The sequence below is a fragment of the Schistocerca cancellata genome, chromosome 4, assembly GCF_023864275.1.
Source record: "Schistocerca cancellata isolate TAMUIC-IGC-003103 chromosome 4, iqSchCanc2.1, whole genome shotgun sequence".
Lineage (NCBI taxonomy): Eukaryota > Metazoa > Arthropoda > Insecta > Orthoptera > Acrididae > Schistocerca > Schistocerca cancellata.
This window is the reverse complement of record NC_064629.1, coordinates 23,588,415-23,605,002: the sequence shown is the minus strand read 5'-3', so window position 1 is coordinate 23,605,002 and position 16,588 is coordinate 23,588,415. Positions and strand designations below refer to the sequence as shown.

Here is a 16,588-nt window from a genome sequence, read left to right as displayed (position 1 = left end):
TAGATAGTGTCGAAAGTTCCATGCGGCTTTTCGCGGATGATGCTGTAGTATACAGAGAAGTTGCAGCATTAGAAAATTGTAGCAAAATGCAGGAAGATCTGCAGCGGATAGGCACTTGGTGCAGGGAGTGGCAACTGACCCTTAACATAGACAAATGTAATGTATTGCGAATACATAGAAAGAAGGATCCTTTATTGTATGATTATATGATAGCGGAACAAACGCTGGTAGCAGTTACTTCTGTAAAATATCTGGGAGTATGCGTGCGGAACGATTTGAAGTGGAATGATCATATAAAATTAATTGTTGGTAAGGTGGGTACCAGGTTGAGATTCATTGGGAGAGTCCTTAGAAAATGTAGTCCATCAACAAAGGAGGTGGCTTACAAAACACTCGTTCGACCTATACTTGAGTATTGCTCATCAGTGTGGGATCCGTACCAGATCGGGTTGACGGAGGAGATAGAGAAGATCCAAAGAAGAGCGGCGTGTTTCGTCACAGGGTTATTTGGCAATCGTGATAGCGTTACGGAGATGTTTAACAAACTCAAGTGGCAGACTCTGCAAGAGAGGCGCTCTGCATCGCGGTGTAGCTTGCTCGCCAGGTTTCGAGAGGGTGCGTTTCTGGATGAGGTATCGAATATATTGCTTCCCCCTACTTATACCTCCCGAGGAGATCACGAATGTAAAATTAGAGAGATTAGAGCGCGCACAGAGGCTTTCAGACAGTCGTTCTTCCCGCGAACCATACGCGACTGGAACAGGAAAGGTAGATAATGACAGTGGCACGTAAAGTGCCCTCCGCCACACACCGTTGGGTGGCTTGCGGAGTATAAATGTAGATGTAGATCGCTGTTTCTGGAATCCATGTTGATTCCTACAGAGTAGATTCTGGGTTTCCAAAAACGACATGATACGTGAGCAAAAAACATGTTTTAAAATTCTACAACAGATCGACGTCAGAGATATAGGTCTATAGTTTTGCGCATCTGCTCGACAACCCTTCTTGATGACTGGGAGTACCTGTGCTCTTTTCCAATCATTTGGAACCTTCCGTTCCTCTAGAGACTTGCGGTACACGGCTGTTAGAAGGGGGGCAAGTTCTTTCGCGTACTCTGTGTAGAATCGAATTGGTATATAATCAGGTCCAGTGGACTTTCCTCTGTTGAGTGATTCCAGTTGCTTTTCTGTGTCTGTCTCACAGTTCCCAGCCTACCTTTTGCTCGATGTTCTCATCTGATATGCTCTGACGACTCTAAGCTCATAGCCCTGTGCCAACTGTCACAGCAGTAGTTTGGCCTGACAACTACTTGACTGTGTGTGTCTCGTTTGGAGTGGCACCCCTTTTTATACAGTTTACAATCCCTCTGGGCGCTTCCATATGGTGTACACACCTGGCATGTGCATGATGTTACCACATTAGGGACAGGTCACGAGGCACAAATGTCACGGTCGTGCACTCATTGCGAGAATTTTGAGTTGTGGGCTGCCTGTCCTGCAACTGCCGTGTGTTTGCATAAGCTGTGTCCAGCTGGGCACCTGTCTGTCATGCTGTCAGCAAACAATCGCACAAGTGCATCTACTGCCTGCTTCATACATCTCTAATCTACAACACAAATTCAGTGTTCTGTTCTAACCGGCAATACTACAATTTGCGACATGTTTCTGAAGAGCAAGCTATAACCTGAGTTCTTGAGCCACAGCAAGTCTCGCCTCATGATCTTCATTATATTCTTGAGATTCCATAGTCCTCAGTCTTTTAGTTCTCATGTGTATTCAGAAAGACTCAACTGTTTTCTAGACATTTTTATTTTCAAATGAAATGAAATCAAAATGTAATGTGTAGGTACCCAAATCACAAAGCAAACTAAATAAATTCGTGTTTCCTAGCAAAAAATATGCATAAAACTTATTGAAAGAAGCAAAGCAATGTCGTTAAGTTTTTAATACACAAACCAAAATCAGTAAATCCATATACATTAGTCAATTAAATTTGCTGTTACTTTGTACTCATAAAGATAAGATTGCGCACATAATTCTGTCACCGTCGTGAACTTCTGAAAATACACCTGTCAGTGAGTTAAAAAGACTAACAGAGCCATTTATTCGTTCTTTATTTTACTGCAAAATCAACAATACCATCTATTGGTTCTTTGGCGTACTGTGGCATGATGATTAAACATCTGCCTTCGAAGCTAGTCAGATAATTTTAAATGAAACTTTAAATCACAATATATTTTTTTCCATGTTCAGATTTTGAGGAAATAAAGCCTGTACATTACCCCAAGCTATGTTCAAGTTACCTGTGAAAACTCAGTGAAAATTTTTCTAGTTTTTTAGGAGATTAATGTGTTCAGACAGACAGATGTGATGGTTTTGCAGATTTACTACTGGTATAGATTAATGCTATTGTCGAACTTGTCAGTGACCGTAACCTTAAAGACGGTTTAGACAAAAATCCAAGTTTATACAAAGTTTTTTGTCGTTGCAATAGATACCTCATTTTTGGCTCTTAATTGGCTTAGTTCTTAAGTCATTTATAATACTTGTAGCATATCGAGCCTGTAAATTAAACGAGAATCAGAAAGCTTAGTTTAAAGTTATTTGTTTACTGTTCTGTGAAATATTGCAACAGCCACAATGCAGCCTTGCTATGTATGCTGTGCTAGTTGCTGTCGGTAAAGGAGATTGAAAGTGCCCCGACTACTGTCAAGCTGTTGGAAAGAAGAAAGATTGGTTATGTAAACTGAAGGTGGAGGGTGGAGAAAGGAAAGCAAAGGGAAGGAATTATTAATGTCAGCTGTGTCGGGACATCATGCAGAACCAGCGGCGACAAGCAAAAATGTTTCCTGGACTTTGAACCCAGGATCTCCTGCTTACTAGTTGTTGTTGTTGTGGTCTTCAGTCCTGAGACTGGTTTGATGCAGCTCTCCATGCTACTCTATCCTGTGCAAGCTTCTTCATCTCCCAGTACCTACTGCAACCTACATCCTTCTGAATCTGCTTAGTGTATTCATCTCTTGGTCTCCCCCTACGATTTTTACCCTCCACGCTGCCCTCCAATACTAAATTGGTGATCCCTTGATGCCTCAGAACATGTCCTACCAAGCGATCCCTTCTTCTGGTCAAGTTGTGCCACAAACTTCTCTTCTCCCCAATCCTATTCAATACTTCCTCATTAGTTATGTGATCTACCCACCTAATCTTCAGCATTCTTCTGTAGCACCACATTTCGAAAGCTTCAATTCTCTTCTTGTCCAAACTATTTATCGTCCATGTTTCACTTCCATACATGGCTACACTCCATACAAATACTTTCAGAAATGACTTCCTGACACTTAAATCTATAGTCGATGTTAACAAATTTCTCTTCTTCAGAAATGCTTTCCTTGCCATTGCCAGTCTACATTTTATATCCTCTCTACTTCGACCATCATCGGTTATTTTGCTCCCCAAAAAGAAAAACTCCTTTACTACTTTAAGTGTCTCATTTCCTAATCTAATTCCCTCAACATCACCCGACTTAATTCGACTACATTCCATTATCCTCGTTTTGCTTTTGTTGATGTTCATCTTATATCCTCCTTTCAAGACACTGTCCATTCCGTTCAACTGCTCTTCCAGGTCCTGTGCTGTCTCTGACAGAATTACAATGTCATCAGCAAACCTCAAGGTTCTTATTTCTTCTCCATGGATTTTAATACCTACTCCGAATTTTTCTTTTGTTTCCTTTACTGCTTGCTCAATATACAGATTGAATAGCATCGGGGAGAGGCTACAACCCTGTCTTACTCCCTTCCCAACCACTGCTTCCCTTTCATGTCCCTCTACTCTTATAACTGCCAACTGGTTTCTGTACAAATTGTAAATAGCCTTTCACTCCCTGTATTTTACCCCTGCCACCTTTAGAATTTGAAAGAGAGTATTCCAGTCAACATTGTCAAAAGCTTTCTCTAAGTCTACAAATGCTAGAAACGTAGGTTTGCCTTTCCTTAATCTTTCTTCTAAGATAAGTCGTAAGGTCAGTATTGCCTCACGTGTTCCAGTATTTCTATGGAATCCAAACTGATCTTCCCCGAGGTCGGCTTCTACTAGTTTTTCCATTCGTCTGTAAAGAATTCGTGTTAGTATTTTGCAGCTGTGGCTTATTAAACTGATTGTTCGGTAATTTTCACATCTGTCAACACCTGCTTTCTTTGGGATTGGAATTATTATATTCTTCTTGAAGTCTGATGGTATTTCGCCTGTTTCATACATCTTGCTCACCAGATGGTATAGTTTTGTCAGGACTGGCTCTCCCAAGGCCGTCAGTAGTTCCAATGGAATGTTGTCTACTCCGGGGGCCTTGTTTCGACTCAGGTCTTTCAGTGCTCTGTCAAACTCTTCACGCAGTATCGTATCTCCCATTTCATCTACATCTACATCCTCTTCCATTTCCATAATATTGTCCTCAAGTACATCGCCCTTGTATAGACCCTCTATATACTCCTTCCACCTTTCTGCTTTCCCTTCCTTGCTTAGAACTGGGTTTCCATCTGAGCTCTTGATGTTCATACAGGTGGTTCTCTTATCTCCAAAGGTCTCTTTAATTTTCCTGTAGGCAGTATCTATCTTACCCCTAGTGAGATAAGCCTCTACATCCTTACATTTGTCCTCTAACCATCCCTGCTTAGCCATTTTGCACTTCCTGTCGATCTCATTTTTGAGACGTTTGTATTCCTTTTTGCCTGCTTCATTTACTGCATTTTTATATTTTCTCCGTTCATCAATTAAATTCAATATTTCTTCTGTTACCCAAGGATTTCTAAGAGCCCTGGTCTTTTTACCTACTTGATCCTCTGCTGCCTTCACTATTTCATCCCTCAAAGCTACCCATTCTTCTTCTACTGTATTTCTTTCCCCCCTTCCTGTCAATTGTTCCCTTATGCTCTCCCTAAAACTCTGTACAACCTCTGGTTTAGTCAGTTTATCCAGGTCCCATCTCCTTAAATTCCCACCTTTTTGCAGTTTCTTCAGTTTTAATCTACAGGTCATAACCAATAGATTGTGGTCAGAGTCCACATCTGCCCCTGGAAATGTCTTACAATTTAAAACCTGGTTCCTAAATCTCTGTCTTACCATTATATAATCTATCTGATACCTTTTAGTATCTCCAGGGTTCTTCCATGTATACAACCTTCTATCATGATTCTTAAACCAAGTGTTAGCTATAATTAAGTTGTGCTCTGTGCAAAATTCTACCAGGCGGCTTCCTCTTTCATTTCTTAGCCCCAATCCATATTCACCTACTACGTCTCCTTCTCTCCCTTTTCCTACACTCGAATTCCAGTCACCCATAACTATTAAATTTTCGTCTCCCTTCACTATCTGAATAATTTCTTTGTTTTCATCATACATTTCTTCAATTTCTTCGTCATCTGCAGAGCTAGTTGGCATATAAACTTGTACTACTGTAGTAGGCGTGGACTTCGTATCTATCTTGGCCACAATAATGCGTTCTCTATGCTGTTTGTAGTAGCTTACCCGCATTCCTATTTTCCTATTCATTATTAAACCTACTCCTGCATTACCCCTATTTGACTTTGTGTTTATAACCCTGTAGTCACCTGACCAGAAGTCTTGTTCCTCCTGCCACCGAACTTCACTAATTCCCACTATATCTAACTTTAACCTATCCATTTCCCTTTTTAAATTTTCTAACCTACCTGCCCGATTAAGGGATCTGACATTCCACGCTCCGCTTACTAGAAGGTGCCTTAACCAGTGTGCATTTTGTACACACTGTTTATCGCAGTTGCATGGCCTGTTTTGGCACACCTGCTGCCTGAACCACATTCTCATCTAGTGCCACCTATCCGCAGTCCCCGTCAGTGTCATCCATGCATTCTACTTTAATATTCCTGCAGGACGCCGAACGTAATTGTACTTCCACACTGAAGGTGGTGAATTCATTGCCCATCAAGGTGAATCAGTTATATGAGAGGCATTTGAAAAGTCTGTGCAAAAATAAAAACTACTTACATGTTTGGGGTAAACCTTTTTTTTATTTTTGGACATAGTCTCCTTTTAGACTTATATACTTCATCCAATGCTGTTCTAATTTGTTGATCCATTCCGAATAATAGGAATTGCCCAAGTCTGCAAAATAACTATTAGTTGCTGCAATCACCATCTCGTTTGAATAAATCTTTGTCCCGCCAGCCATTTCTTCAGATTGGGAAACAAACAATAGTCCAAGGGAGCCAAGTCTGGAGAACAGGGGGGATGTGAAACGAGTTGGAATCCTATTTTCATTAATTTTGTGACCACAAGTGCTGAGGTGTGTGCTGGTGCATTGTTGTGATGCAAAAGGACTTTTTTGCAGTCCATTCGCCGGCATTTCTTTAACGGTCCAATAATGATGAATAATATTCACCTGTAATAGTTGTACCCTTTTCCAGATAGTCAATGAGGAACAGCCCTTCCGAATCCCAAAAGACAGTTGCCATAACCTTCCCAGCCGAAGGAATGGCCTTCGCCTTTTTTGGTGCATATTCTCCCTTGGTAACCCATTGTTTAGATTGTTGTTTTGTCTCAGGAGTATAGTAATGTGTCCATGTTTCATCCACAGTGACAAAACAATGCTTAAAGTCCTGCGGATCCTTCCTGGACAGCTGCAAACCATCCTTGCAACAGTTCACACGATTCCATTTTTTGGTCAAGCATGAGCAATCGCGGAACCCCTCTTGGGGATAGCTTTCTCATGTACAGATGTTTATGCAAAATATTATGTACCCATTCATTCGAGATGCCCACAGCACTAGCAATCTCACACACCTTAACGCTTCTGTCATCCATCACCATATCATGGATTTTATCAATGATTTCTGGAGTCGTAACCTCCACAGGGCATCCAGAACGTTCAGCATCACTTGTGCCCTTATGCCTACTCCAAAAATTTTGAAACCACTTATAAACCGTTCTAATCAAAGGTCGAGAGTCACCGTAATGTTTGTTTAGTCTCCTGAGGCGTTTTGCCTTTCATAAAGTAATTTTTAATCACCACACAAAATTCTTTTTGTCCATTTTTTGACAATCACTCAACTTCTTTGATTCACACGAATGCCAAACACAAAGAAATAGACCAATATGGCTGAAACTTGGTGTACATTCTTTTCAAAGATGCTAGTAACTAAACATGACCTCGATACACGCTGGTGGTGCCATCTCTCGTACTTTGCACGGACTTTTCAAACGCCCCTCATATCTGAATGCATGGTGTCTTTCAAAGGAACTGTCCCAGTATTTGCTTTAAGGGATTCATCTTGCTGAATGTAAGTCCATTGTGCTAACCATTGCATGACCTCGGTCAGTCAAGCTTTTGAATGCTGCTGCAACTGGGTGTGTAAACAGTCAAATACCACAGATACCAAAGGTACCTCTAATACTATCCTCTCCTGTGGATGCTGTCTCCTGTAGAGGAAGTACGGGGTTGATCACTGCTCATTCACTCAACTGTCCGCCCCAGTAGATGAGTGGTCAGTGTGACAGAATGTCAATCCTACGGGCCTCGGTTCAATTCCCGGCTGGGTTGAAGATTTTCTGCACTCAGGGACTGGGGTGTTGTGTTGTCATCATCATCATCATCATTTCATCCCCATCGACGTGAAAGTTGCCAAAGTGTTGTCAAATTGAAAGGCTTGCACCCGGCGAATGGTCTACCCGATGGAATGCCCTAGTTACACATCATTTACATTCACCCGACTAGAACTGTCATGTTAGTGATATGTCCAGGCACCCTATATGGGGGAGACAGGGGCCAGGGAGAACTCTGGATGTTAACCCACCCCCCAACCAACAAGTTCGAGGACTGTCTTCCACTGAAACTAAGCCTGGAAACTCACTTCACCTGTTGGATAAAATGCTGTGTACCACATCAAGGAAAGGAAAAACAAAAGGATAGGGGTCTGTTAACTGTCAGCAGTTTAAATGTGCAGTGGATAATGATATCTCTTAGGGAGCTGGCAGCAATGGATGGAAGAGAACACTATTTTTACCAAGTGCCTGGGTGCCTCATTCAATGTGTTGAAGAGGGTGTTCCAGCAGCCACTGAGGGTACAGGTTGCAATCACCTGCAGATCGTGACACATGTTCAGACAAGTGATACCTGTTGTCTGTGCTCCAAGGTCATACTTGGATCATTCCATTATCTGGCAAAGAAGTTTGAGAATACCAGCCTAGCTCATGGAGTTTCAGTGAAGATCACACTCTGCAGCCATCTCCCCAGAACATATCATGGCCTCCTGATTTTGGGTTGAGTGGAAAGCTTGAACCAGAGATTCTGAAGGTTCTGTGACAAGCTAGGCTGTGACTTCCTAGACGTGTGCTGTAACATTGAGAACTGTAGGGTCCCCTAAATGAGTCAGGTGATCACTACACATTGGAGGCTGTTAACCAGGTAGGTGGCTGTGCGTGGGGTGCACACAATGGTTTTATTGATTACGCAACTCTCCATCCCATTCAGATAATGATACCTGCATGGAACATGGAAGTACTGTGTGGTTACAATTAAACTGTTCTGAGTGCTGCAGTGTGAGCTGTATACATTGGAGGATGCAGAAACGCCATAGGTGAGTTCATTAATTGATGTACTTGCATAGTGTGCTGAAAAAAAATAGTAGTTCCACTTTCTGCCACCATCTGTAAATGTGGTGCTGTAAGCAGTCAGAATGTGGTGTGGGTGCAGGAAAAGGGGAGAACGATCAAACACATGATGATGGTGGTTCTGTCTTGTTTATTAGGATATAGTCACAGGCTACAACATGTGTTCAATATGGTTTCCCAACTCAGCAACATGCTGCATCCGTAACATGTTGTGGTTGACAGTTGCTTACAGCATATCTGGTGTAATCAGAGTGATATGTTGTTGTCTGCTACCCTTCAGATCAGGAAGAGACCAAATACATCCCTGATAGACACAATCTTTCAGATATCCTCACAGCCAGAAGTCACAGGGATTTAGATTGGGGGATCTGGAAGGTCACAAATCTTAAAATTGCTTAGAGATAATGCAGCCATTACCGAAAGTTTCTCAAAGCAGATCTTTCACCCGGCAAGCAACATGTGATGTCGCCACATCTTGTATAATAATAGTGGTGTGGACACCATTGCATTCTTGGAAAGCTGGAATCGGGTGTTGTGCAAGGAGGTCCTTATAACATGTTGATGCCACTGTACTCCTAACAGGCCCATGAGGTGTCATTTCATCGAAGAAACAACCAAGAATGAGGGAGCATGTGAAACCACGCCACAGTCACATAAGCTGAGTGCAGTGGATGTTCCTGCATGTGGTGTAGTAGGACCCCTTGTGTGAGAGTTCTGTGCATTCACGGCACCATGCTGAGTAACATATGGTTTGTCCACCCAGAGAATATTCCCATGCCACATGTCCATTTGTGTGCAAAAAGATGTAGGGCAAAGTTACAGCATTGTAGCCTATCTTGGCGCTTCATTTACTGCACATTCTGAATCTTGTAGAGATACCAGTGTAAAATGTGCCAAAAAATCTTTTGAACTCCAAACCAGAGGAGAGAGAATTCTTGTGACACAGCTTAAGCACTGGTTGCAGAATTTGAGGCATGTGCTGCACTGTTGGCTGTTATCGGCAACTGCCATGTGAATGGGTCACCTCCCTCTACCTGCTGCACCGCCTAATTCACCTTTCCTTCAGATTTTTTTTTCATATTCGTTAGCCCATTTATTGTCATGGGTCTTCTTCACAGCTGTTTCTGTCAACAATGTTCCCGCAATACAGCACTGCTGGTGTTACCATTCTGACAAAACATTTTTACCAGCAGTGCACGGTCTTTCTTCTCAATAGCCATTGAGTTTCATGCTGGAAACTTCACCCTTCATAACTCTTTACAATAACAGCCACTTCATAAGAGAAATTGATATGCTTCGCCAGCTGACAAACAGCATACTGATGTCCAAACAGTAAAAATTTCAGTTTCTGGCTGCTTATAGTGCCTTATTTTTACCTAGTGGCAGAAAGTGAAACTGTCACTTTTTTCAGAATACTCTGGGAGCGCACTGACTAGTGAACATACCTACGATGTTTCAGTGTCCTGCGATGTACACTGCTCGCACTGAAGCCCTCAGAATGCTGTCAGTTTAATTATAACCACCCTGTATAAGTGTAAAATACAAAATCTGGACCTGGAAGTATTAGTGTAGTATTCAAAATCCTAGTAGTTAACTACCGAAGTGTTCCCAACAAAGTGACAGGGTTTTAAGTGCTTAAAAAGCAATGAAGCTCACATTAGTATTAGGTACACAAACCTGTCTAAAACCTGGAATTGACTGCCAGGAGATTTTTTGGGTAAACTTAAGCAGGTACCGACAGGATAAGCTATTGGGAAATGATTGCTATTGGAATATGATTGTGGGAGGGGGGGGGGTGGGAGTGGTTCTCATGGTAGACAGGAAATTCATTTCCACTGAGACATAAATCGTAACTGCATGTGAGTTTTGGATAAGACTCTTTATCAAGGATGGGCATAACTTATAACTGAATCCTTCTATCAGCCACCAGACTCATCCCCTTATGTAACCAAAAGGAAACTTCAGTTCACTTGTACCCAACTTACATGATTATACTGTTATTATTAGAGGAGACTTTGATCATCCAACAACCAGTTGAGGTAATTACAGTTTTGTTAGTGGTGCAACAAGATATCTTGCAAAATATTGCTAAATGCCTTCTGTGAAAACTACTTAGAACAGATAGTTCATAGCCCCACTTAAATCAAAATATATTAGATCTAATGTCAGTAAATAGACGTGACCATCTTGGAGGATGTCCAAAGAACTTGAAACTTTCAGCTCAGGACAGGAGCATTTTGAAGAACTATGGCTCAAGTTAGAGGAATAGTTGACAGTCCACTGAAAACACATACTGAGAGCAATTAATTATGGCAGGGAGCCTTCATGGTATACAGTCACTGCAAAGAAACAGACTACTGCATAATAAGTGTAAAATAATGCACAGGATCATAGATAAAGAGGTACTAAGTGAAACCTATTTGGCAATTAAATGGGGAATGTGTGCAGCCTTCAGTGACTATCGTAGGAGAATGTTATTGAAAGATCATTCACAAAACTTGAAGATATTCTGGTCATATGGAATTACTGTTAGTAACAGCAAAGTTAATGTTCAGACAATCATGGACGAGACAGGAAGTTAAATTGAGAGTAGCAAAGCAACAGCAGAAATGCTGAACTCAATTTTCAGATATTCCTTTACAAAAGAAAATCCAGGAGTTTTCCCCAATTTCATTCTTGTACCATTGCAAAGATGAGTGAATTAGATATTAGTGTCAGCAGCATTCAGAAACAGCTTAAATTGTTAAAACTGAACAAAGCTCTCAGCCTTGATGAAATCCCAGTCAGATTCTATATTAAATTTGTGGCAGAGTTAGCCTCTGTTTTAACCATAACACACTGAAGATCCCTTGAACAAAAATCTGTGTCCATTGGTTGGGAGGAAGCACAGGTCACTTCCATGTACAAGGAAGGCAGCAGAGGTGATTCATGAAACTACCATCCATTATCCGTAACAGCCATTTGTAGTAGAATCTTAGAAAATAGTCTAAGTCCAAATGTAGTGATATATCTTGAATAGAATGACCTCAGTTGTGCCAACAAGCATGGATTCCAAAAACACTGATGATATGAAACCTAATTCATGTTTTTCTCGCATTAGGTCCTGAAAGACATGGCTCAAGGCAGTCAGGTAGACGCCTTCCAAAAGGCATTTCACTTAATACCACACATATCTGTGAAAGTACAATCATATGGGGTACCAGGTGAGATTTGTGACTAGACTGAGGATTTCTTGGTGGTGAGGACATGGCATGTTGTCTTTGATGGCGAGTCATCAACAGATGTAGATGTAACTTCATGTGTTCCACAGGTTTTCCAGGGAGGTTTGTTGGGACCATTGTGTTCATGTTGTGTATTAATGACCTTGCAGAGAATATTAATAGTAACCCCAGACTTTTCATAGCTGATGCAGTGACCTATTATTGAAAAAAAAAAAGTCTGCGCAAATATCAGATCTTGATAATATATATAAGTGGTGCATAGATTGGCAACTTGTTTTAAATGTCCGTTAATGTAAAATCTTGCACCTCAGAAAACAAAAACAAAATTAATATCCTGTGACTGTGATATCAGTGAGTTGCAACTGGATTTGGTTAACCTGGTTGCAACAATTTGTAGGGATGTGAAATGGAACTATCACATAGTTTGAGTTGTAGCTAAAGTAGGTGGCAAACTGTGGTTTGTTGGTAGACTACTAGGGACATGCAATCAGTCTACAAAGAAAACTGCATTCAAAAAACTTGCACAACCCATCCTAGAATATGCTGAAGTGTATGGGACCCGTACCATATAGGACTAACAGGGATATTGAATGTATACAAAAAAAGACAGCACAAATGTTCACAGGATGATTTGCCCATGGAAGAGTGTCATGGGAGATGCTGAAAGAACTGAACTGGCAGACAACAGTACATAGGTGCAAATTGTTTGTGGAATCAACTTTAAGTGATGAATGTAGCAAAATACTACAAACCCCTACGTATCATTGTCATTTGGATCATGAAGACAGGTTTAGACTAATTACAGTGTGCATAGAGGTGTTTAAACACTCATTTTTCCTGCACTCCATATGTGAATGGAATGGGAAAAAGTCCTTATAACTGGTACATTGGGAAGTACCATTTGCCATGGATTTCACAGTGGTTTTCAGAGTATAGATGTAAGTCTTTGCAGAGTATAGATGTAAATGTAAGTCTAGAAGCAGCAAGGTTGTATTCACCTCTATAAGCATGTGTTAACCACGGCAGTAAATATCCCATTTGAACTGGGGAGTGTTCTATCTACTTAAAGGAGAGGTAAACTGAGGATATTAAAGTATTTTTAAGTTCAAAAGGAGTGTGAAGTGAAACAACCACTATCCATTGCAGCTTCTTTTTCTATGATGCTCAAGAAGCTCACACAGAAAATTAGTATCTCTACGCATCGATAGTATCAACATTAATGTGTGTGTAAGGGGGGAGGGGGGGAGGGCATGTGTGTGCATGCACACGTGTTGCTGCAAAGACACATAAGTCCTGGGAACTTCAGTTTTCTCTGTTTTGTCATCACAAAGAAAGTTGTGACTGTAGCCCAACAGGCAGATGAAGGAAATCCAATTACTGTTGGACAAACAGTTAAGGGCCATCGTCTCCAAATAAAACAAAACATTTGGTGAAAAATAATAGCAAAACAAAGGGAACAAACTCAAAGCCATCATGCCATGCCATGTTACTACTGCTTGATGATTCAGATGACAACCGCTTGTCATTACTCGCAGAAGCTATTGTCTGCTGGAGGAACTAACAAGTACCTCTGCCTTCCACTTAGCCATCACATCATCCCCAGGTAAGTGGAAAGAAAAGAACAGGGAGATGAAAAAGCTAACCTTTCAGATGACTTCCATATTTCATACTAAAGTATAACATGAAGGGTTCACGATATGTGAGTGATCTGAAAAGCTTAACACAGAGAAGACCCACCATGCTAGCTGTTTCAGGAAATGCATTTTGAAGTAATTGACACACTTTTATTGAGCAGTACCACATTGATGAGCTTACTGGGGATAGGACTAAGGGTGGATGGATATGTTTCAGATGACATTTACCAGTCCTCTGAAGTCTCCCAGATTGTTATCTTCAAGCAGTTGCTGTGACAATCCATGCGGTACATTAGACAATGTTAAACTCAATGGAAATATTATAATGAGCCATTTAAAACAGCACTTCGTAGAACTGTTGTCCCCCACAGCTGACTTAAGTCATGGCAGTGTAGTTGTGTGTATGTGCCAGTCATTTGTACAGAATCACTGCAATAATGCAGGTTAACATGGCTACATAGAGAAAGGAGCTATTGTGTTTGGATATGCCTGTGACAACACTGTGAATGAAGCTGTCAGATTTGTCAGCTTATAGACGTGTTCGGCTAAAGTGTGTACAAGGAATGATATACACCTCACAATCATGTAACATGGCATAAGAACAGTACTCATGAAATGATCCTTAACTGATAGGAACCAGAGTAAAGTGTTCAACCTTGTCAGTGATAATCAGTTTCAAATCCAGCATGAATTGCTGCCATCAGTGAATGCTAGTTCTTCTTAACCAGTTTCCAAATGAACATTGCAAAGGGAACTGTATGCAATGAACATTAAAAGTTGGGTACTTCACAAAAGGCAATTCCTCACAATGGTATGGAAACTGGACAGTAGCTGACTGGAGGCATATACTGTGGTCTAATGAGCTCCAGTTGTGCATCTTTTTAAATTGTGCAAGGTGTTGAGTGCACATACAGCTCTATTATGTGTTTAACCTGCAGTTTGTGGTGGGCATGGTTCAGACCAGAGGTGGTTTCGTGATGTTTTGATGTGTGTTACATACCATTACCTGGGCTCAGTCTTCCAGTTTACTCTGAATATGAAAGTGAATATTTATTTCTACATTCTCAGTGACCCAGGTGTTCTGTGGACAATCCCATCTTCCAAGATGACAACACTTGTGTTCACAGGGCTGCATGCGTACATTTATGATTTGCTGAATACTTGGATACCCCTTCGCCTGTAGACTGGCTCACTAAAACACCCAATTTCAGTACCATAGAAAATGTCTGAGACTATTTGGAACAGCTGGAGAAACATAGTAGTCAACATCCCAGCAGTTTAGTTGCTTTACATGATGACTCGTCGATGAGTGACTTGAGATGCATATGGCATATGTGAAGAAATGGGTGGACTATCATCCTCACCAACTTAAAGGTCATTATCAAAGCTAAAGGTGGTGTTACACAATTATGCTACTCTCACAGACCTCATAATACAATATCCACACCATCTTTGATGCACACAGTGCAGTGCCACAACTACAACTCACATTAGGTACCATTGCACATGTCCTGGAAAACAAGGTGAACTCGTGGTGGCAGGCCCCAGCAACGACTGCCCAGAAAAAGTCATGTGTACGTTACTTACCTTAAATGAGGCAGATGTCACCAGCTCTGTCTTCATCATGTCAGAGATGCTGTTTGGGTTACCAGCATCACTGGCACTCCTGCAGCATCACACAAAGTGCTGCCTGGGGCATTTCCAGCCTTACATGCCAGTTGAAGAAGGGAGAGACATTGTATCCTCGTCTGTCAGCAACAAAGCAGAAGAGATGTATGATCCACCACTTAGTAAGCATATTGATATGACCAGCACAGAGCATATCACTGGACTAGCATATTGTTGACAATCGCACTGTGTACTTGGATTTTGTACTGCATTTCTCCTCCTATGGCTACTTTGTAGTTTATGTACTTGGCTGTGTTCATGGAACAGCTGGCTTACAACTTTACTTGGGAAGTTGTTTACCCTCATCTCAGGGCAGGTATCAATTCTGAATGTAACTGACAGCAATTAGGTATCCCATCAGCATTTCACGTTTGTGGATTTGAACCCGAGCACTGCTTTGCAGGACTCATTTGGCACATATAACAGTGTGTTTAAGGGTTTCCAGGAATAACTGCAACCATTTACCTTTTGTGATGCTTAAGTTTTTATTTTGAATAGCCTAGAAAATCATCATCAGTTGGTACACACTTTTGATGAATGTCTGAAGCATTGTGGGGATTGTGTAGCTGTGGCCAGATAGAAAAAGAAATGAGTAAGCAATGTATGTGTTGAGAATTATTTACATGGTAAAATCAATTGAAAGACATTACTTACAGTTTTTAACATCCATGTGCTTATTCCCAGTTCACACATTACAATAAATCTATAGCACTATACAAACTTTGCCACAGGCAGCAACTCCGACGTGCTTCACAGAATGTAAACGTACCAAAGAGTGTGTCTAAATTTAATGTCCAAAGAGTCTGTGTTGGAGCAGAGATTTTCTTTGGTCAACATTTGTGTTATCTACAATTGCACATTGACGATAGTAAATACGTGTATCGATTTATGTTACATTCATTATTACAACTGGCAGAAAAATGCTCCTATCGTACCACAAGAAATGTGAATGTGTTCCTGTTTATTAAAAGACTCTGACTGAAAAGTGGGGTACCAGCTGCCTCAGTCTACTGTCCACAACAACTTTAAAAAATTTTCCAAAAATTTTGTCATGCAAACCTATTTGTGCTCTTTTTAGCATGCAACTCACCTTAAACTTTCTCAAACTGCCCCAACTATAACTCACACCAACTAGTCCGTCACTGTAAGTTGGTCATACCCATTCACTCTCAGTTGTCCTTTCTCACTCACTCATTCAGCCCAATTTATTGTCATTATCTCTTTGTGTCTCTCTGTCATTGTCTTCTGTGTCACAGCCACAGTTCCCTTCGTTCTGTCCGACTACTATAGCCTTCTCTGTTACTGCTAATATCAGATTCCTTCCTTCCTACTGCTGCCATCTCTTCTCACTCTCACTATCTCTCTGTTCTTCATTGTCATTGTCATATACTCCGTCTCTCATTATTACTGGCTCACACCCCCT

At 41.1% G+C, this 16,588-nt stretch overlaps 1 protein-coding gene across 2 annotated transcripts in view; it reads left to right on the top strand.

Moving 5' to 3' along the window:
* LOC126184891 (exonuclease 1) overlaps nt 1–16,588 on the top strand; it is a 171,329-nt gene that overhangs the window by 63,862 nt on the left and 90,879 nt on the right. The gene's annotated exons all lie outside the window — the stretch shown is intronic.